We start from the raw sequence: 23,544 nt of genomic DNA on the forward strand, positions 1-23,544 counted from the left end.
ACTGACCTGCCACACTGTTTGCCATTTTTGCTGCACCTGTCCTGAGCCTCAAGATGAAATAGTTTATGGGTGGTTTCGTTGAAGGAGAGCCTGGGGCAGTGCACAAAGCCAGGGTGAGGATTAGCAGGTGGGGTCATGTTCTCTTAAGTAGGCAGGAGGGATGAAAGGACAAGGAGGAGTTGCCGTGTTAAAATAAAAGGCTCAGGGAGTGCTGGGATGAGAGGCATACTGAAGCTTAGCTAAATGCAAGTGCCAAGACTCTGTTATGTCAGTATTTGCTCTGCACAACTCTGGCTTATGGGTCTCAGCCACGTCAAAATGGTGTAGAACCGTCAGGGCATCAAGAGCGGCCATCCTGGCATCCCCTGGAGCTGGAAACAACCCCATGAGTGCCCAGGCTCACATTTTAACATGGAGATGGATCCTCAGTTTGGTATTGATGTGCTTGTTTTTTCTCCTTTTATTTCCTTTTTATTTTCTTAAAAACAGTACCTTGCTGACAGCAATAGTTTTGGCCTTCATCCTCCTCATCTTGAAGGACACATTCACTCATCTCAGAGTTGTGTCTGGTCCTGCTTCTTATAGCTCTTGGATACCTTCAGGAACCCCCATAGAGAGTATGCTTTGGTATTTTGGCCATCTTTGTTCTGCTGCTCACCATATGCTGGGACAGATTTATAAAGGATTACATCTGCATAATCACCAACCTGGTTTATGGCATCAGCTGTTCCAATTGGCAGCACCAGGTGCTTTCCTCAGTCTTCCTGCTTTATTTTTCATTTTAGTTTTGATCACTGCCCACAAAACAAATGATCCTCCTATGGCCACCTAAATGGCTGCCATTTTCTTATCACCATATGGCTCATCCCTCAGTGCCTTATCCCCAGGTCTGGCATCACTGAGCCCACAGGCTTTGCTGCCTTTCCCTTCTCCCAGACATGGGGCTGTTTGCACTGTCTGGGGATGTGGCTTGAGCAACTTCTGGCAAGGCAAAGGAATCTCAGTGCTGTGTCCTTCCCTGAGACACCTGTGCATTCCTCCTCTCAACATAAATAATTTTCCAACCTTACCAGTTCATATCTCTGTCTTTTGTTTTGTGAAATAGGATGGGACTTATCCGTGAATAGCCGGAAAAGGTGGTTTTACTACTTAAATTAACATTTCTATCTTCAGAAGACAGCTGTGGCAGCCTGTTGGCTGTCCCTTACTAGAAAGAAACTTTTTTTCACATCAGAGTGCTGTCTCTATTAGGGTTTGCAATATTAGTGCCATCTGAATTTGTATCACAGACCTTGTTGTGTTTTGGGATTGGTTTTGTGTTTTTTCTTTGTTTAGAACAGCCAGCTGGGACCTACTGTGTTATTTACCATAGAGATAATACACAGTGAGACATTTTAAACTGCTTTTTAATGTGTCTTCTGGCAAATTATGTCTGTTGCTGTGTTAGGTGTGAAGTCATCTTAAGGAGGACAAGTGATTTGGCATTTGTGCAGGCTTGTTGATTCTAACTAACATTTGCATTAGATTAGAACAGTAAATGCTGTCTCCAGTGAAGAAATGCTTTGCATTTTCTCAATGGTATTTTAAAATGGAGTATTGCTAGTTTGAATGAGTCAGCTGAAATTACAGAAAATGTTTCCTTTAAAATATCATCTGAATAGAAACAGCTGTCATATCACACAGGACCTGAAACAAAGCATAGCACAAAACTTGGTTGGCATGTAATAACCCTACTATTAGATTCTATAATGTTTTAATTTCTTCCCTGGGATATCTTTTGTTCACTAGGAATAGTGCATTTGCATGTGAATGGAAAAAGCTAAATTATATTCCTAGGTTCATGCAAAGGAGCTAATTTCTAACACTATCGATAGAGGAACTTCATTTTTATTTCTAGAATCATTGTAACTTCTCTTATTGCCATCAGTGTGTTTGTCAGCTGAAGTTCTGAGATCATCTAAATATTGTATGAGGTTCAGTGAACAGTGAGAATAATCTTGCTAAGACCTGTCTCACTAATAGATTAATCAGTACAATAGTTTCTCATAGGAAGGCATTTGTAGTCAACTTAGTTTATGCTTATCTCTCTATTTACTTTTGGAACTACTTGCCACAGCTCCATTAATTCCGGTTCATTTCAATTCAGTGAAAATGCCCTGAAAATTTTAAAAGAAAAGTACATTTAATTTTGTTTAGAAAACAAACAGGGGGAAAAAAATCAAACCAGAAATAGTATCCTCTATTGGTTTATTTTTGATGCTATGACATAATATGAAATATAATTTTTAGAAGGGCAATCAAAAGGAAATCATGAGTGTGTTTGAAATCAAAATGATCTGGAGGTACAGCAAACACAAGGCATTTTATTTATTGCAAAGAAATTTCACACAGAAGACAGATAAGAGTGACTTGGTAAACAAGTAGCTTTTAGAGAGCAGATAAAATTGTAAAATGAAAGCGTAGACTGATGGACAGAAAATGTTAAATATGTATTCCCTGAGCTTTATTATCCATTTCACAAAGTGAAGCAGCAGACTGACTTTTTCACCTCTCTGGCTGGTTACATAAAATGGCAGTTACTGTATTTAGTCAAATTGTCATTTCAGATTAAATATTTCCAGGAACACGGCACAGAAGTATAATCAATGCACTGAAAGCTTTTCCTGAAAGGGGAGAGAAGGGTAATGGTAAAAAATGAGTGGAATATTCAGAGCAACCTTTCTTTTATATTTAGGCCTGGCACAAAATGTGGATGAAGAGGATCATAATCTCCTGCTGCTCTTGCTGGAAATCTCACTTTGCTTAAAAGGAGAATATGCCTGGGTCTTAAAAATTTGCTAATGGTGTGCTGCACTGAAAGCAATTGGCCTGTAATATTTTGAGTGGAACTCTTTTCTTTCCCCTCCCCCAGTACGGTGGGAATTTTCAAATTCAAAACTCGAGAGTAAAACACAACCTAAAGAAAGAGGGTGGAGAGCAGAATAGCTGATGTGGCCAGCTCATTACTGTGGGCTCATTGTCATTTAACAAGCTCAGAAAAACATGCTTTGAAGTCTGTATAGATCTTTTAGCACTAAAGCAATAGGGCTTTGCTGAGGTTTATTCACTGATCAGGGTGAGCTGTGCTTTTGAACTTAGTGTGCAAATTAGAAACCTCAGTTTGGGGTTAAAAGGATGAAGAAGGTAAAAAAAAAAATCTGAGAAATAATGTGGGAGTGTAGTAAGACTTTCCCTTGGTTTTGTCTTACTCCATTGTACCTGTATATTGTAAAGACTATGATCACTAAGTAACCTGATAGAGAGCCTTGTTTCAAGTTACAGTCAATACTGAAAAATAAAAGGGAATCAAAGATGGAGGTGGAGCCTTTCACTATCAAGGCTGGAAATCGTTTCATTTGCCCTGTAGGCAAACTTATTTTTTATTTATTTAAATAAATAAATAAAACAAGTAGTATAGCAGGAATTGTAAAGGCTTCCCAAGTACTTTTTTCTCTTTAATCTCAACGATCTTGCACAAAGATTTTATATGTATATGAACCCACCATACTCATCTGTGTCTTTGCAGTAGCTCTAAGATGGCCTCTCTGTCACCAGCTACCAGTGTTAACATTTTGGGCAGGTCTTTCCAGGTACAGGGATCCTTGCTTATCCAACAACCCAAGAGAAAGGAGAGCCAAAACTAAAGAAAGTGTAGCAAAGCTTAACTCCAGTGAGGGCAGGGAAATGAATGTTTGAGTAGCAGATCATTTGCCCTCCGTGTCTGACAGCACAGCTGTTTTTAGAGACACAAGAATCACAGCATTGCTGCACCTCATCGTAGCAGGGAGCAAAATGGGGGGTCTGGTTGTGGCACTTTTGAGTTCTCATCAAACTGAGCACTTCTTCAGTGCCTGTTGTTCTGACTGTGCTTCATCTTTACCAGTGGCTTGCTTGTCCTTCAGTGTAGGAGAAACTCTCTCCAAAAATCAAGTGAAGCCTGACTTGCCTTTGTTTCCTCCTTGGTCAAGATTCTCCATACTTTTCATACTGAGCATTTTTGTACTTCTTAACCAGTTAAAACTCCCTTTCTGTGTCTAATAATCTACCTTCCTGCCCTTTCACTCCACTACACAAACACTATAGATCTAGGACACTTTAAAGCTCTTACATTATTCCCCTTACACTCTTGAACTTACCTAGAGGATTGATTTTTTTAAATATTCTTCCCAGTCCATGACCTCTCCTGACAGTATCAGCCCAAGGCACATTGCTACTGTTAAGTTATAACACTCCAGACTTGAGCGTGCTTCTTATGCTTTTGCTGCTGGGGCTGTTGTTAAAGAAAGGGTAGTTTGTGCTTGGTACACCAAAATGATGCATTTGAATCTGAAATGAGGGGGCTTGCACTAAGAAAAGAAATCTGCATCTCCTTTGGTTTAAATATTTATTTTAAATGTCTTGCAAAAATAGGGAATAGTTAGTGCTATAGAGCAAATAGCTGTATTTGTAGAATAACGTTTGATCAGAAACATTCATAACAATTAAAATCAAGACAACAGCTTTTATTTTTCACACACCTTCTAGGCAGACGGATCCTCAAGCCCACAGCAAAACTATACAGTGTACAAAAGAATTGTTTTATCTTCGCTAACTTCTTGTAGCCTCAGGGACATGATGTAGTGGTTGTTTCAACTGAGTATGTGTCAAGCATTGCCGTGCTGTGGGGAGGTTTTATCTGGAATTTTCCCAGGACACGTGCTGAGAGTGTTTTTTCATTTGTGTGAAAGGCCTTAGTACTACAAGGAGTGGATTGATCTCGCCTCAGCCCTCACTTGGAAAGAAAAACATCCTGCTCCCCCTTCTTCTCCTAGTGTTGTCTCTCAGCTGGCAATATATACCTGAACTATACACCTGTATCCATCTTTCTCCTTTCCTTGTTCCCCCTTCAGTCTATGTCAACATGTGTGGGTACTAATCTGTATCTGTAAAGACAATATATTATGGACAGAAGAATTGTCTGTTATAATGTAACAAAACTCCTTTCAGTTCACAATGGCATTTTTCATTGATGTAACAGTTATCAGCAACTAAGAGAAATAAACTACAGAGAAACTGCAGTTTCACAATAGGGGGAAGGTTACGCTCAGACAAGAGTGCAAAGTACATTTATTTGGCATTTAAAAAACATATAAAGTAACCAAAAGTGTTGGATCACTAACTTTTTAACAGGAAAATATTTAAAGTATGTACAAATATAGGGAAATGTGGCATTCACTAAAGTGACACTATTGTTTTCTGCCATATCCTATTATTATATGAAAGATAGCATCTCTCATCAAAAATATTACATTTCTATGGATATTGTGATTCAGAATCAGACAGTTATTAAGGAGAAGATAGGATGGGATATATCGTCAGAGAGAGGTTTTCATATGCTCAGGTTTGTGCTCAACAGGCATGAAACACAACAGCCATATGGGGTCCATCCAGTACTTGTAAGAACCAGAGTGGAAAACAGGGCTAAATACTAATGGATCACTGGTTTCTGTAAGGAAAGAGAGGCTTCAGGCACTGCTGTGGAGTTTATGCTAAATGGAGAAGTGAACTCAACCATAACTCACTTGTAGGTGGCAGGACAAATTCATGGTTTAGAACCAGGCACTTGAACACCTGATCTGTACACAAGACAGTCATGGGTATTCATGCATCCAAAAATTAACAAAACTTCTGTATTGAATAATGTTAACCATCCTGAGATAATTCTATTTTCAGTCAAAACTAGCTGTATTCTTGCTTCTGAAAAGTTAAGAACACTGCACTTGATAATTTCATTTCATGTTTATTTTTTATATCCAGATGTTTCAAATACTTATGCTCAAGAGCTTAAAAAACTGATCTGGAAATTCTTCTGTACAAACTAATAAATTGTAGGCACTGGTAGTGTCCCTTGACTGACCTCAGTAGTGATAGTGTGGGCACATTTGCTGGTCAAGTGACAAGTGTTGTAATTCATGTACTTTGTGAATTAATTCAGCTTCAATAAGCAGAAATTGCTAAATGGTGTCAAATTATGGGTAGAGGTTTTATGAAGCAAGAGTTTTTTTTCCCTAGAGGTGAGACCGGCTAACAAGTTATCTGGTCTTTTCAAAGGAAAAAAAAAAGGCAAACCTGGTAGGCCATAGAAAATTTTGCATTCACAAAATCAACTATCATTGTCTAATTTTTACATCAGAGCCTGAATGTGGTGACTCAAAAACTATATCGTGTCATACATACAGTGAATTTTGCAAAATATATTGTTAGCTTTATGCTTGCCATTATGTTGATTTGTTACTTGCACACCAGATAAATCAGTCTTTTTATAAGGATTTCCAAGAGCAGCCTGGAGTCTAATATGTTGCTACCATACAAATGGCTGGTTTAGATCCAGAATTTGTGGTGCTTACATGGCTTTAGCCAACAATCACTTGCATAGTCTCCAGTTACAATGCAATAGGTTTTGTAGGTGTAACAACATGCAGTTGTGTATGTTACTTATTTTAGTTAATAAATTCTCATTGCTACATTTTTCTATAAAATATTGTTGGTTATAGCCTGAGTTTTTGGTTAGGTGCATGTTTTTGTAATGGATTCCATTATAGAGAGGAATTTTCCACGCTGCCATGCAAATCCTGTAGATTCTATCAGTGCTCTCCAGCAGTGTCACCATCAGAACAGTTTGTCAGGAATGGGGCCAGTCTTTCATGAACTGCCTGAACTTCTCATTTTCTTTGTCTTTGTCAGATTTTCAGCTCATTTCCATGTAATTTACTTGCTCCAGGACTCTGAAATTTTCCCAATGCTTCACATATTGACCCCTTCCCTCCTGCCTCTTCTGACTCCTTTCTTTTACACAGAGACTTTTACAGAGAGATTAGAGCATCTCAAAGATATGCTTTTATGAACTGATTGGGATTTTTATTATCCATCAAAAGTGGAGCAGCTTAAACCATTAAACACTTTCCTCTGTGTATGTTGTACTTTAGGGATAGCAGCTCTCTGAGTCTTCAGTAAAGCATTGGACAGGAACTTGCCTTTCTGTGAGTTCTATAAAACCCCTCTTTTACAAACCAAGAGTCAGAGAGCTCTGCCTTTAAATGGATAGTTGTCTAAGGAGAAATGAGCCCTGGGTGAAACAGTCCATTAATTTAATCAGCTTTCCACACATTCGTGCTTGTTCCAACATGGCAGATGTAAAACCCAGTGATATGAGTGTGGTTTTGCACAGTGGCTGCTTATGAGCTCCCTGGAGGCTGCTGCTCCTCCTGAGCCACGCTGCAGAATCTCCCTGCCGTGCTATTTTCACTCTGCTTCCATTGGCATTAAATTTTGAGACTTACTAAAGTCTAATGATGACACAGCTTATTCAGTTGTCTCACCACCACGTATATTTATTGTTTCTTTTGTTTTCCTCTCTTTTTATCTCTTCTGACACTTTTTGAATGATAAATGGGTGCTCTAATTAGCTATTCAGCAAAGGTAAGAACAACTTGAGCTCTACTGGCTACTGAAATTCTTTCTTTTAATACATGTACTTTTGGGCTGAATGTGATTTATGTACCATAGAATAGTTACTAAAAAAACTTCTGTTTCATGAGAGAGGAAATGTTCCTTTTATTTCAATAGAAAACATTTTTCCTGTGTGTTTTGCAAAATGTAACTAATTTCTTTTACACTTTCATTGATTGGATTTTGCAATTCAAAACATCTTTTACCAGTACACTTGTATGTATTAAAGCAAAACAATTTGTCTGAAATGAGATGCTTCATGCTCAATTATATCTAAATTTCTCATCTACAACTCTTGATTTCAATCTTGGGTGTCTGTGCAGCTATTGAGGCTGAAACAATGTAGAAAGGAAACGCTGTTATTTTCAATTTGTAGCAATTATTCTCAGAGTGAGGCAGATGTGGTGCTTTTGAGTTCCTGCACATGGCTCAGGCAGGCAGCCTGTGGAGAGGATGGCTGATTTCTGTTATACCTGCAACTGTCTTCCTGGATATGGACTGCTGGACATAATGTGTGAAAACAAACTCCCTCTGAACACTGGTAACTCTAAGGTGCAGTTAAGTCCTCCCATGCTTAGGACAGCACTAAACCATTACCAGAAGCAGGGCTTGAATCTGTGTTTATCATAAAAGATATGGCCCTGATTCAAGAAAATCTTCCTATATAAGTAGACGTTTAAACTTTGCTGTGTTTTAATACGAGCTCGTTGAAGTCAGTGGTGTTACGTGTTCGTGTCCTTTGAGGCAGATTAGCAAGAAACTGAGAGCATTAATGCAGCCTGGATGCTCCTACTCCCAGTCAGTTTGACGTACTCAAGAAGAGTAAAACACTATGCCTTGATTTAATTAAGAGAGTCTGGAATTAAGTGTCTACCACAATCCTGCCTTGAACTGAATAATTGTACACTGGAGCTGAAATCCTCAGAATGGTGTTGGGAAGTTGTAAGTGTATGCTGTTTGGCTGGACTGGAAATTGTGAAGCCAGTAGTGGCATTATTATTCTAATTGATACTCTAGTAGAACCTGGAGGACTTGGTAAAGTTCTGGAGACAATCATGTAGATTTTTTTCCAAGATATGAGAAAACATTATTTTATCCAAATATTTGTAAGTGGCCATGGAACAGGGCATAAAATGTACAGCTCTCTGTGCTTAGTGCTATAAGCCTGCAGAGTTGTGCCCCATGCTGTTTTCTCTCACTGATTCTGATAACTTCTGGTCTACAAAGTAGAACAGCTTTGAGAGAAGGAATAGAAAGCAAATGTTGCCATCACATGCTACAGATGCACAGTGGGAAGGTGGGCTTGCAGAATAAAGGTGATGGGGAAATTATTCAAAGCATAAAAACAAGGTCAATATGACAAAGCTACCTGCACAGCTAAGGGCTTCTTTAGGTCCCACCTTACAATTAAAGGTGTTTTCTAGAAGGAAAGCGTGTCTGAGTTGGCATCAGGAGACGCAGCTGAAAACAGTTCACCATGTCCCAGGCAAGTGCTCTGTCTGCTGTGTTCCTGGAGAGAGGGAACAGGAAGGCTCTGACCCTTCTTACCTCCTTTTGTGACCATTCCTACCTCCCTTTGTGAGCCTGTATCTGCTCTCTGGGAGAGCTGACAAGAGGTCAGGCTATGACTTTTTAGCAGAATGCTTGTCTCTATTTCACAGTCTGGTCAAATCCATGCTCTGGGAATAACTCTTGTCTGCTTTGAAGCAGAGCTAGTCAAAAAGAGATTCTACAGCAAACTACTTCTTGCTCTGGGGGCTGTAGAGGGCAGCAATGCCAGAGACAATACAGAGCATTGAGCTGCCTTGACCTCCACACTGTTCAGGAGCATCTGGGCTGAGGGCACAGTCCTCTGAAAGGTCAAGGGGAACTGTGCAGTGTTTCTTCAGGCACCTGGAGCCTTGCCTGGCTGATTTTGCTGCAAGTCAGCTTAACTTTGTAGCAAGAGACTCCTTGATTAATAAGGCTTTATTTTTTTTGTTCTTATGGCATCCTTTTCTACTTTTGGCCTTCTTGTGAGTTCTTTGGCCAGGTGGTTTTGTTTTGTTTGCCACCCCACACAGAACTAAATTTTAAACAGAAAACAGATTTGACTATGATGTGAGATGATCCAGGTGTGTGTCTGTTGCAATGGAGACACCTAAAGCTGTCTCCTCTGTGTTGTTGATCTTGTCCCATCCCTCTCCTGAAGTGTAGCTCAGAATTAGGAATTGCAAGGATGAGCTGTTCCATCAAAATGGAGTTTGCAGACTGACTCAGACTGTACAGAAAGTTTATATGTTGAACACTGATTCCCAGGGCACAATCAGTTTTTGTTAATCTTCTGAGTGCTCATTATGTAGGCAACTGGGAGCACCTATGAATCATTTTGAGATTACATTTCCTTTTGAGTATAAACATAATGTAATATGGGCTGTTAAATTAAGCATTGCAGATTGTAAAGGTAGGTAGGGGCCAGATTCAATTCATACATTTAGTAGACAAAAAAAAAGTTTCAACGAAGTAAACTCCTGCTGATCAGGTAATGCTGAGTATAATTAAGCTGCCTTCTGTTAAAGGGAACTGTCAGCAAAATAAAGTGCCGGCTAAGGTGAAGAATACAAAAACTGCAATGCACTACTAAACTGAAAACCTGCCAGCTTACCTGCAGCTTGTTTGTTCCTCAATCATTCTGAAATTTGATTAGAGGAACTAGGCTTGGAAAGAAATGCAAATACATTATTACCTTTCATTTTGAGATGCTCAGGCTTGTATCTATTTGCAAAGCTAGAGCTTCAACTCCATGCAGTGTGAAAAATGATTGTACTTTTTAATCCCTGCAAAAGCAGAGAGGAGTCATGTTTTAAATTGCATTACAGAAATACTAATAGAGAGTTTTCGGTTTGTTTAGTCATACCATTCAGAGGAAGCAAAGTGCTGAGACTCTGTGAATTGAAGCTTTATGAATAGATTGGTGTTCTGCAGGGTTTCCGATTTAAACGTTGTAGATTCTCCAGGACTCAACATGTCTTTTGGATTTAAAAAAATGTAAATTGCATAGTTATACTGTCACTAACATACTCCAGGTTAGAAAAAACAAAAACAAACAAATAAACAAAAAATCCCAACCAAAAGGAGTTTTATCTCAGCTATCTAGAGTTTGAAATTATCAGGGGCTTTTCTACACTATAAGTTTGTTTCTCTCTCGTCCCTAGAAATACAAACATTTTGCATATATTGAATATGAAACTGTTGAGTTGTTTGGGGAATTTGGAGTATGTTCAGAACCTTTAACTTTTCTTTTATCTGTCTAAGATATTCTCTTCCAATAGTATTTCATTGTCATAAACAAGTTCATGAATGTGGATAACCCTGCCTTGCACAAAGCATATGTTGGATTTCATAGAATTAACTTGCAGACCCTCTTAATTCCGAAGTATAATTGCTGCCACATGTTATTAGGAAAAAAAAAAACAACAAACCTACAACAAACAACCAGCCAAACCCCCCAATCCCATAAAAACCTCCAGAAAACCTGAAACACTGTAAGTAGTTTAGGCTGATAATTTGCTCACAGGTTTCCCTGGTACAGACTGAAGTAGAAGAAAAGTTTACTCCAGAGTTACATCTTATTCTTTTGTGTATTTATAGGTACTGTCCTGTCTGGGTTTTATTTGAAGGAAAGCTGAAATGTGGTGGAAGGCTATGAAAAGATATTGTGTTGAGGTGTGTCTCATCTCTGGCAACACTTACACAAATAACAGCTGTAAAGGAATGTGTTTACTTCAAATTCCTATGTTTTGGATGAATGTGTTTTTCTTAGTGAGGACTTGATTTGCTGTCACAGATGGAATGCATGATAAAATATTATTGTATCCATCACAAAATAGCAAATTTAGCACTATTTTAAATCTATAAATCTTATGAATATTGGGAGACAAATATTTTCTAGGAATTAAATCCCACTGTTTCAGCTATAGCAAAGTGGGGAAAATACATGAAAAAGCTTCACCCTTATTTTAATAATGAGAGAAAACTGGAGGGACTTGAGGAGAAAGGGGAAAGGAGTGAGAGGAGGCAGCAGGATAGAAGAGGGGCAGAAAGAGCCAGCCTGGGCTGAGGGAAGGCTGCAGGGATGTGGGTAAAGAATGAGTCTAAATTTTATGTTGAGGGGAACACACTGGTAAGGGAGAACACTTACTGAATTAGTGCTAAAATAGCTACGGAGACACGTGGCGACAAAAAGAAAGAAGGAAAGTGTAAGTATCTGTTTCCCTCAGAGGTAACTTTGAGCTTTGTTTGTAAGGTTTTTCCAGAAAGTGCCAAAGCTGGATGCTGTCACATGTGTCCCAGGCCTCAACCTCAGTGGCTGCTTATATAGTGCACTGAGCATCACATATTTGAATTATATATTATTATGTTTACTTATTAAGCACGGTCACACGTGCTAAAGTTTTTGTGTGGGAAGTAGACAATGAATGGATGCAAAGCCCATGATGACTCAGCACCTGTGCCCGGCACTGGAGCCCAGTTTGGGTGAGAAGGTGTCTGTGGGGCCGGGGCACAGCCCTGCCAGCCCTGCTGTCTCTGCTCACAGAGGCCCTGCAGATGTGATTTGTAGTGTTCAATTACCAACATAAAACTTTGCTGCATAAAACTTGAAAGCTACTCATCCTCCTGCGGAGGTGTCTGTCAGTCTGCTCTGAACACAGTGCACCGCAAACTGGAATTTACCGCGCTAATGAAATGCCTTCAGGGAGGAGATGATGAGCCATTAAAAGAAAGGGCACTGTCAGATAATTTAGGCAACTTTCAGAAAAAATGCTGCAAATGTGTTTCTCTTTTGTGTGTTTGATGATGAAAAACCACAGTTGCCTCCTCTGTGTTCCAGAGCATTTCCCTGCCGCTGTGGGGAAGTGCATTCCTGGTCTGAACATGGGGTTATCTGCTGCTTTATTGTGCTGGTCAGGCTGGGGCTGAACCTCAGCCCCTTGTGCTGAGGTTTCTGCAGGCTCCAGCCATCCTGTGCCCTCCACCCCACACCCTCCCACAGTGCTGTGACACCTCTCAGCTGTTGTCCCAGCTCTGCACCTCAGACCCTGGCAGAGGCTCCTCCTGCCTGTGTTTAAGTCTGTGTTCAATGGACATCGGTGTCAGTAAGTCCATCCTTCCTAGGGCAGCTTTGTTTGATGATTGTGAGTGTGACAACACACATTCCCCCTCTTCACAGCTAGTACCAGTGCAGGGGTTTGGCTGCAAAGATGGTGGTGGAAGTAATTTTTATTGTACCTTTTGAGGTCACAATTTTACTAGAAATACAGCTGATACTTTGCAATATTTAGAGCTGGTTTTAACAGAGTCACGTGTGAGTTGAAATAAAAGCCATAGTTTATATGTCCCTATTTATCAAATAGGTAGAAGCAGAAAATGTGTACAAGCTGCCTTTTATTTTTGGACATATTCTTTCTGTCAGCATCACACCTTACCTAACAAAGCAGGATTTCTTACATTTTTCTGAACTGAAGATTGCTGCTACTACTAGGAGAAACTGAAATCTAAACTTAGTGAATACATTTTGCTGTTATGGTAAAATCCAATGATTTTTTGTATGAATAAAAGCAACCTGCTTGCTCTTTTGTCCATTGGTTTCAAAAGACCTTAGTTAAATGCAATGATTTAAGACCTTGAAACAGAGATAGGATTAATACTGCTGTTTTACTTTCCTAATAATTTAAAAAACAACAGCCAAATAAATAATTTTGGCCCAAGTTTTGTTGTTTTGTTAGGGACTGAAATTAGAGTTACCAGACATTAACAGCAAAATTCAGGTTCTGTTTTCCTGTTTTTCTCATGGCTGTCATGGTTGTACCATGCAGCCACGCACTCCCTCCCTCCCCTGACTCAGTGGAATAGAGAGGAGAAGGGAAAAAGGGTAAAACCTCTGAGTTAAGAACAACTTAATAATTGAAATAAAGTAAAATAAAATAATATTAATAATAATAAGGGGGAGAAGGGTGAAGAGAGAGATAGGAATAAAACTCAAGGAACACAAGTGATGCACAATACAGCTGCTCCCCACCCGCTGAGCGATGCCCAGCCTGTCCTTGGGCAGTGATCAGTGGCCTCTGGGCAACTCTCTGCAGTTTATACCCTGGGCAGGATGCTCTGGGCTTTGGCCAGCTCAGGTCATTTCTCCTGGCCGTGCTCCCTCCTGGCTTCTTGTGCCCCTGCTCACTGGCACAGCATGAGCCACTGGGAAGTCCTTGACTCAGTGAGCTCTACCAACCAGCAGTGTGTTGTTGACTTTGTTCCCATACAAAGCACAGCACGACACCAGCTGCTAAGAAGAAAGTGAACTCTCTCCTAGAGAAAACCAGGACATGTCCTTTACTTGTTCAGTTCTCCAGAGTTTTGAAAGAGATCCCTGAGCAGTTTGATATTTTCAAAATATTTCTTTAATATCTTGCAGCTGCTTATCAGTGATGCTTGATAAACTGCATATAGCTGTGTGTTTTGTATTTTATCAATACAATGTATCCATGAATTATTAATGTTTGATTTTTTTCTCATAATTTTCTTGTGAATTACCAGATTTATAATTAAATGAGGAAGGGTTACTATTTTATTTATTTATTTATTGTTTCTCTCTCTGCTGGGAAAGCTGGAAACATTATCCTGCTCCTCTTAAAACTTGAAGTATTCTCTCATTCTGCTGCCTTCTGCCCTTTATTATCTTATAACAAGCCTGTAACCAAGTGTGTAGGCTATCCAAGGTACAGACTGCCCTCACATAACCCACTTGACTGCTCAGCATAAATGAGATTTTTAATGGTCTGGTTACTTGTTATTAATTGGCTTAGACAGGCTTGAATTTTGTCACACGTCTTGACCTTTATTGAACCAACAACTTTGACAAATATAAAGGTCAAGAAATTCTGGCCTTAACACCTCTTATTGGATTATTTTGCTCGCATGCCAAAATCCAAATCTCTGGTCCCTAAAAGTGCTTCTGTAAATACACCTAATTATTCTAGTACCTGAGTGGAGCTTGAGCATTAAAACATACTGTACATTAACAGTGGGTTAAGTGATTCCTGCTCCTCTGACATCACTCTGCATCACTCTGAAGGGAAAAAACAATCCACAAAATTTAAAAATATACCCTATTTTAAGGCTTAGTACTGTCAAAAAAAATCATGTTTCAGATCCCTGGTGTCCTTAGGCAGGATTTTCAGAGGGCTCTTTATGGTGGTTACATCAGCAATAGTTCAGGCTTGCAGAAGACAGAGGCAGGAGTAGAGTCACCATTGTCAGGTGCCACCCCCTCTCTGCCTGGTCTAGGCTGAGCTCTTCATCCTCCTTCATGTCTTTTTGTCTGTTCACATCCTAGGTGTGATGTGATCTGAGTAATGTTTGTTCTATAAAACACAAAATGAAATCTCACCCTCTATTAAAAAATGAACAGTTTTCATGGAGTTGCTATGTCTATAGGTTTCAAGAGGAGAAGCAAACTTTATCAGTATCTTATTTAAATATTGAATTTGATACATTTTCGATGAGAACATTTCTATTTGGCCTGTGCTTCTGAATTACTGATGCAACTTTTAGTGCATTTTGATTCAATAGTTGAAGAGATAGCAACATTTTTATCACAAAGAATTAAAAAAAAAAAGAAAGAAACCAAACCCACTTATTTGTGGAACAGCCCTTCTATTTGTGAGTGTGATTTGTGGCCTGATGGTGCTCTCTGCAACCTTTTTATGAATGTAGGTCACTGTTGTCAACCTGTGTGTGCTGCTCTCCTCGTCCCACAGGTCTGTAGCTATTAATAGTACCTATTTCCAGTCTTCCTTGAATGGTACTTTTCTTTCCCTGTGGTTCATTTGTCCTGGGTGTTTATGAGTCTTGTAGCTTTGACTTTTGTGAGCTGTAATTGGGGCCAGACGCTCTCCTATGTCAATATTCTCTAAAATCTGTGAGGGTAACAAGAGTGCAATTTACAGTTGTGCTTGTAAATGGCAGAAGCAAATATCCTGATGAACCTGACATATGGCTTTAGATGTGGAAATTCTCGGTGGCATTGCCCTTGATCTTCGCTGCAGCCCTTCAAAGCTGCTCAACCTGCATGAATCTATCATGAATATGGTTCCTGCCTGTAAACAAGTGAAGCATTTTATGTGTGCTGTTTCCTGCGTCTGTCTTTAATTTTAGGAGAAAAAGTAAGTGATCATCAGTCCAGAGTGAGTGAGCTGTTGAAAGGTTACAAATTGCTCAAGGAGTAAAACAAGGAGAATGGCAGTAATTCAGAGCTCCTGCCTTTACAGGGGGGCTTCTCCCACGGTGCTTGGGGTTCAGTGTTCTCAGCAAGGGCTGAAGAACAGGATGTGTCAGATGACGACAAGAATTGTAGGGGACGGGGGGATTTTGTATTGCAGGGACACATACAAACAATCTGCTTGGCTTTTATTGTGCATGTAGGTACCACCTACCTCACAGGAAGACAAGCAAAAGCTGAAACTTCTTGTGGTAGTGGTGCAAAATTGTAGGTCAGCCTGATTTGCTTCAGAGCCTGGAAACCCCACGATACCAAATACAGATGTCCTGGCTGTCGCATTCAGATAAAATGAGATTACTTTAAATACAGATGCACTGTAAACTCAGCTTAACAAGACTATTCATATTTCTTCATCCATGTGAGACATCTTACACTCTTCTATGATGAGCAAGATTTAATAAGTGAAGAGTCAGAGTTGTGAGTGGATTAACTTACTTCTAGACGTTGAAGGGCAGCACTTGGGTGTCCAGAGAAGCTGTGAAACAGGCCTGAACTATTTACTATTCCATTTTAATTGTGGAGAGGTTAATTGCCCTACTTTGCTATTTAGTGCTCTAAACCCGCCATCCAATTTGATGTATTTTTGGCATTGACAGAATCCTGCCAAGCCTTTCATTCTAGAGTAAAATCAAAATGTTTGGAGACAGCTGCCTTCAATGGATGCTGTAATTCTTCATGTTGTCTCAGTCATTGATATTTTTACCTTCAATATGTTTTCTACTCAATATATATTCTTTGAACATCAGAAGACCCTCAAGAAGTTGAGACATGCATACTTCTGCTCCTAAACTGAGGGTTTGCATATTGTTATACAACCCTGAGCTTTACTGACTCCAATAATTGTTAATTTAAGTGCTTCTTTTCTGCTTCAAGTAATCTTTGTTAGTGCAGTGAGACAGCTACTACCTACTCACTGTTTTAACACACATAATATAACTGAATTAAACCCTGACATGAGGTCCCTGATTCATTTTGAAGGTCAGCAGCCAGGCAGGAGAAAGGACAGGAGTAGTCAATAGCTTAGACAGAGAAACGATAAATGTAGACCTGTTTCTTCATTTAAACCCATCCTTTCAGATGATAAAGAGCTATAAAAGGAACCTTAAATGAGTGTACCAGCTGCCCTCAGCCTCTTTGCCCTGTTCACTCTGGCAGGCTGTGGCCACATGCAGCCTGTTTGACAGTCCTGCAGCCTGCACTGTGCACGGTCACTGCTGCACCTGCAGAGATGAGAACACTCCAAGTTCTTTGGCTGTGAGTCCTCCAGGCCAGAGGAGGATTTCTTGTGTTTGTGATGCTTAACACAATGAGACCTTGATCTTAAGTGAACAACTAACTGAACACCAAGTAGTGTTATCAATCATCTTAGAAAAAAGTTGGAAAACAGCATCTCATGCCTTAGACATCTATTTTGGTATCACTTAAAAGAGGATCTCAGCATCCAACAGGGGGTAAAATGTAAAAAATAATTACTTTTGTGTTAAATCTCAGCTTTTAATTAGTGCCTGCACCAGGGTCAGTAATGTTTTGCTTGTCTTTAACGAATTGTTACTGTGCAGAATAAAAAGGTGTGAAAATTTTCTCACAATTTAGTGCGTAGTCACCATACCACCATTTTTATAGTTTTAAAATGTTTCCAGGAGTCTTGAAAGATTTTAACACTGTAAATGCTTTTCTTTCACTTCTTCAAATCAATATTGACTTCATTATGACATCTTATTTCAAGGTTAATATTCCTGTATTGTGTAAAGCTGTAATTTTAGTGAAATATCCAAAAATAACCTGTAATTTCTTGTTTTAAGAAATCTGATAATTATTTTGCCCCACGGCAGATAATTTTGTTCCCGTTACATTGAAAAATACATTATTATTTTCTTTTCCAGTTACTACCAAGATGGATATTTTTCAACATATTACAAAATCATTACTAACTCAAAATAGACTTATGAAACTGCTAATTTGTCTGTCAAAAGCGGGCCATGGATGCAGCTGAAAGAGGTACACTAATGGAATGGCACTAATGCAATTTCGCAAATAACTTAATGAAGCATGTAAAGCATATTTCTTCCATTAAGTACACATAGTATGGAGTCACATCTTGCTCATTGGGTGTGAAAAATGTTTTTAATCAGCTAAAAGATGAAGAAACTCTTCAAGGTTATGCTACTGAAAGCCATAAAAAAAGGCAAAAAATTAGAGAAGTCTCATAGGAAAAAGCGAAGCAATAGCATCAGATGAGTAGAGCATTGAATGACAACAGAGATGAACATAAGGCAAAGGAACTGAATAAGCACTACTATAAACCAGGGAGTCTCACCAGGAATTTATTTAAAGTCATTATGTCTTAACAAGAAAGTGTTTAGAGGAGTTAAATACCAGACCCAGGACTATTCCCATAAGCCTTCCAAGTCTTTCCTTTCCTTAAGGTCAGTGTGATGGAGCATGCAGTTGGCTTCTCTCACTGAGAGTGTGTATTGCTGAGAAATCCATCCTGCCAATTAGAACCTGGGCAGGGGTCAGGGGGAGCTCAGCCCACGGTGCCTGGTCACGGTGGGGCCACGCTCTGATGCCATCAGGGATAAAAGCACTGAATGCCAATACAATGTCAGTCTGTGCCATTCAGGGGGACACAGGGCTGTAAAAAGAATTTAAAATCCTTTTAAGCTTTTATTTCAAGATGGAATATTTTTGTTGAAATATAAAAATAGTTCCAACTATTTCCTGTGGTAGATGCCAGTAAATTAATCTGTGCATGTTCTTGTTTGGAGTGCCAAATATTGAGGAAGTAATGCCTGTAATGCAACTGTCCAGTACAGATGAGAGGAAGAAAGTTATCTTTGTTATTTTAGTTATGATTTTACTTTTAAAGCTTTGAGTTAGCAAAGCATTTAAGAGCAAACTTTATTCATCCAAGCATTTTACCATGGCTAATGACAACAGGTAGTATAATTGGATTTCTGTTTTAAGTCACTTGGCTGATGATTACTTCAGTTCTAGTCACCACAAATTCATCAAAATAGGGATAATGCAATTTTGAGTGAAATTAAAACAAAAAAATGTTTTTTATTAATGTAAAAGTAAAATGTGCATGTGAAGTAGAAATTTTCATTTTTGATTTTATCGGTTTTCAATATAGATTGATATTGGCTTCTTATTTCTAAGTGAAATTCTTTCAACTAAGTGTTTCGTGCAAATTTAGCAATATCAGGACATCACAAGTCTAATTTTTTAAGGAACTTAGTAAAAAGCATTCACAACTGAGAATAAATTTGAACATTCCCCTTCAAGATTTTCTAATCAAAATTGAATCTTTTTAATCCAAAACAGACTTTATCTGAAATGTTAAAAATCAAATTGTAATGAACTAAGAAGCATTGAAAGACCTTTCAAATTAAAGTAACCATAGTCTTTATTAGAAATGTTGCAGGTGGCACTTTGAAGAGTTTACATTTTTGTCTCCATAGGAAATGGAATTTTTACAGTTACTTGTGGTCTTTTTTCTGACTTTCTCCCTTTCTTGCAGTGCTCAGAAATGAATTTGAACATTTACTAGTGTATTAAAGTCATCAACCCAATTTTAGCAGATTGAGTAACAGAGGTCACCGTGCTGTGCCTCTTTCACTGCTGGATGCAACAACTGTCCCTTTCAAAATGGCACTCAGAGAAAAAACTGTATTCCAAATTCTCCAAATCCTTTTGTCTAGCTATGAAGGAAAAGGCCTTTTTATTCATTCTTTCATAAAAAAAAAAATTGCTCCTTTTATGGAAAGTTCCTTTGAAAAACTACCATTCTCATCTATATATGTGAGAAGCGGTAAGGGAAAATTGCAGCAGTTCCTTTCAGTAAATGACCATAAAACAGGGTGAAGGTTTCACTAATCTTAGTGATTTCTTAGCTTCTAGTTCTCTTTAGTCATCTCTGCCAACACAACTGCTCTGGAATACATTGGATGGTGAAAAGTTTTCAGAGTTAGCAAAAGATTTTACTGAAAAAAAAAAAATTGTACTTGTCATGTTTTCAAACAACTAGTGTTCACATTGTAGCATTATCTGGCATTTCATTGAAAATCTTTTGGAATATATACTCCTAATTACAGCTTTATTGAAGAATACTGGGAAAATCATTCACTGGTTTGTCTAATAAAATCTCTGAGGGAGTTTAATTTACGACATCTGTATTCATGATTAATTTCTATGCAGATGTTTTGTGTGTAGTACTGCTAAAGTCAATGGAAATTTGCAGTGAAACACTGTAGATTTACCCACCTAATTTTTGCTCCAAGGTAGTCCATCAAGTGTAAAGTTTTGGAAATCAGATTTACATTCAGTTCTCAGCTACAAGTTTAATTTTCGTCTCGCTGCTGCCTGATAGGAATCAGGCATTAATGCCATTGATTTCAGCTATTACACTCATGGTAAGCCAGTTTGATGGAAGTTCACTTATTTAAAACACTGCAGCGATGCAGAACAAACAGGGCACTGAGTTGTGGCAGAAGGAGTTTTGCTGTTTCTGGTTTCTTTGCCATAGGACAACCCGGGAAAGAAAGATCCTTTGTTCCTTCTGGAGTTGAAGTTTTGCCAGAGTCCCAAGCGAGTGTTTAAGGAGAAGGAGAGCCCAGCATGGGACCTGTCAGTATAGGCATTGTAGTGGGCATTCTTTTCTTACAGCTAAAAGGACGAGACTCTAGAGAATATGTGTTGATCCTTCTGTTTAATATCACAAATGACAGAGGGGTGAGGAAATGGCACTGCTTAAAATCTGGGTGTGAAATAAGGAGGAGAGAGTTACCAGTGGTTTACTGTGTAGTGAAGTTGGGGAGGGGAGAAAAGGAATCCACAGGCTGCTGATACAAGTAGTTGGCTTGTTCCATGGATTACCCATGACCAGTTTTTCTGATTATGGATAAAGTCTGCAACTTCTTATTCTTAAAAAAGCTGTGGAAGCGATAAGTGGGACGGGTCATGGGGTGTAGTTCATTATTCTTTCACGAATGGTTTCTTCCTGGTTTAGCTTTGCAGCTCCTGCTTTCTCCAGGGCTTCATGGGTAGAAGGCAAAGTAGTAAGATTTGAATTCTCAGCAAGTATGCTGAAGGTAGAAAATTAGCTGATACTTGTTCACCCATCCATAATGGTAATTAACCCATATCTGTCTTAAGGGGGTTTTCACAACTTGGTCCTTGTGATGAAGTCATAAACCCCCGCTCAAAAGGAGAAGAAAATCTAATTAGAGTGCAAATGATATGAAATAAAAACCACCAATCAGTAAACAGAAACTACTTTACATAAATTGGAGTCAAAGTGTCTTTACAGAAATTGAATGTTTCTCACGCTGAATTAAAGAGATCAAGAATGAAATTACTAGTAATTTGTAAACTCTAACAGAGGAACATGCCAATAAAGAAAGTGTTGCTGGGAATTTGTAAAAATGAAGAAATATTCCTTTAAAAATATCATATGTAGTTTTAATAAAAAGTTAAATACATTATTATGTAAAACTAGGCATGTGTGCATATGCAAATAAATATGAATTACTAAATTTTTATACTAATTTTTTAAACTTTTTTGAATTGCATAAAAGGCTATAGATGATATATAATAAACCCTTCTCAATATTACCCTTTATTTGCATTTTAAGTAATTGAACCACCAGGACAATACATATTTTTCATGCTGCTCTATTTGATTAATGAAAAGACAAAGCCTGATCCACTTTCTGCATATTATCTATTTGTAGTAGACAATGTTTGTTATGAAAGAGTTGCCCATAATCCTGTTTCTGCCGGGGTTTTAGCAGAGTTGAGAGGAAGCAGCACGTTTGTCAGACAAATATCTCGAGCAAACCTTGGCTTCTGGTCCATCAGCACTTTGCACACTTCATCTGTGGAAACTCCCTTTGGTCTACAAAGTAAATGTACCAGATTTCTTTTCCCTCTTACTGTACTTATTTTATCTTAGTGATACTGTTGGTGCTACTTTAAGACATTGAAAGCCCAGCTGAACTCTGTATATGCCAAGTGTGGTGCTGAATTCTTCTCTTGGTGCTCTGTTAGGTCAGTGAGGTGGCAGTGATGTAAATGGGGGCCCAAGGACCCTGGAGTTTATTGTTAACTGTGAGGACAGAGATATGGAGATAGAGATCAACTCGGGAACTCTGGTGGCAAAAACCGTGTAATTGCAAGGGAGAGTGTCCAGCAGCTGGGAATCACAGCCCCTTGATGTTAAATTATCAGCTGGGTAATATGCAAACCCAGGCATTTATTGTTTTATCGTCTGCAGTTACTGATAGTCTTTGAGTTTTGAAAGTATATCCTATGCTGTATTTTCAGAATAAGATTGCTTCAGCTGAGGCATTTTAAGGACATGAAACAGAATGTAAGGATTTGCTTACAAAAATTAAATCATGTTTGCCAATGACAGAATGTACACTGACAGAATTGTGTGGTACAGGAAGTTCTGTGGTGGAAATTAAATGTAAGAAGACTTTGCTTAAATAACTGCAAAAACCTGAAGAATTCGAGAGAGCTGCACTCTGTCTGTGTTGCTTTTAGGAAGGATTGCCATTCCTTACCAAATGTTTTTGATTTCAGAGCAAGGTGTTTTCCCGCTTTGTGTTCTTTGTCAACAGAGTTGGTAGCCTAAGAGCTTTACATTATAGTTTTGATGGGAGAAAGAAGAAAATGTCAGAAGTGAGAATAAACCTAGTAGGAAATTCTTGGTCTGCATAAAATACATAAAATATAAATCTTGACAGTAGAGATCTGCACAAATTGGTTATGCATTTTAATATTGATTTTATTGATCCAGACAATGCAGAAGCTTTATTTGCTATCAAAGCACATCTCTGTGGTGTGCTGTGTTGTATTGTCTGGTTGTTTAGCATTTTGAATTTGTAAGTTTGTAGAATGACACAGGGTGATTCAGCCTTACTGAAGGCGTAGGGAAAGCTCAGGGGACACAGAGCAGCCACCATCCCACCAAGAGCTGCATGGCAGGGGTGGCCCTGCCTGCCCTCGGAGCCTCACCCCCCTGAAGGACTAGACACTAATTCCTTTTGTGGGAAAAGAAAAGGCAAGGTGCAGCTGGGTTAGATTTCTTTCCAAAGACAGTTCATACTCCTCTGACTAACGATGTGTGTTGTAAACTAGCTGTCATGGCAACTGGGAAGCCTCCCAGTCCCACTGCTCAAGGATCTATCTCAAAAGATTGCCCAAAATAAAGCACAACAGCAGCCTGCAGAAAACCCTCAAAGGAGGCAGCTGGTGAGGAATTAATGTTCAGGGAAGGTGGATGAAAAAGGTGGCACCTCGGAGAATTCTTTATTTTGTACCTCTGTGTTTTTGTCAATGAGACTTGAAAGACTGGGTAACTCAGACTAGCAGGGACAGGATTTAGGATGTGCACTGCATTAGTTTGGGATTCACAGGTGGGCTTAACCTTGATTTACTCAACATGTGAAGAAGCAGATCAATACGGTACCAGCTGGCAGGAAAAACCTGGACATGCAGGAGGACCAAATCCAGGGAAGAGTGTGGAGCAGTGTGAGGACACCCACATGCTTTGCACTGTCCATCCACCTTCTGTCCCGAATCCTTTGGACTTTATGGTCTGACAAGGCACAGCAAAGCATCAGCCTGCCCTCAGCTCTGTGCTGCTGTGATCAGATTGCTTCTCTGGCACAACTAGTTAATTTACAGGCTACTTG

The 23,544-nt window shown here is 39.1% G+C and overlaps 1 long non-coding RNA gene across 1 annotated transcript in view; it reads left to right on the forward strand.

The window, feature by feature from the left end:
• The window catches only part of LOC113985560, a 150,155-nt gene extending 132,360 nt beyond the window's left edge, over window positions 1–17,795 (forward strand). The window contains exon 3 of the long non-coding RNA XR_005565948.1: window positions 17,725–17,795. This is a non-coding gene — a long non-coding RNA (uncharacterized LOC113985560). The remainder of the gene's footprint in view (window positions 1–17,724) is intronic.
• Window positions 17,796–23,544: the final 5,749 nt, after the last annotated feature.

The sequence above is a fragment of the Pipra filicauda genome, unplaced genomic scaffold (assembly GCF_003945595.2).
Source record: "Pipra filicauda isolate LSUMZ 115617 unplaced genomic scaffold, ASM394559v2 scaffold58_size5111680_pilon, whole genome shotgun sequence".
Lineage (NCBI taxonomy): Eukaryota > Metazoa > Chordata > Aves > Passeriformes > Pipridae > Pipra > Pipra filicauda.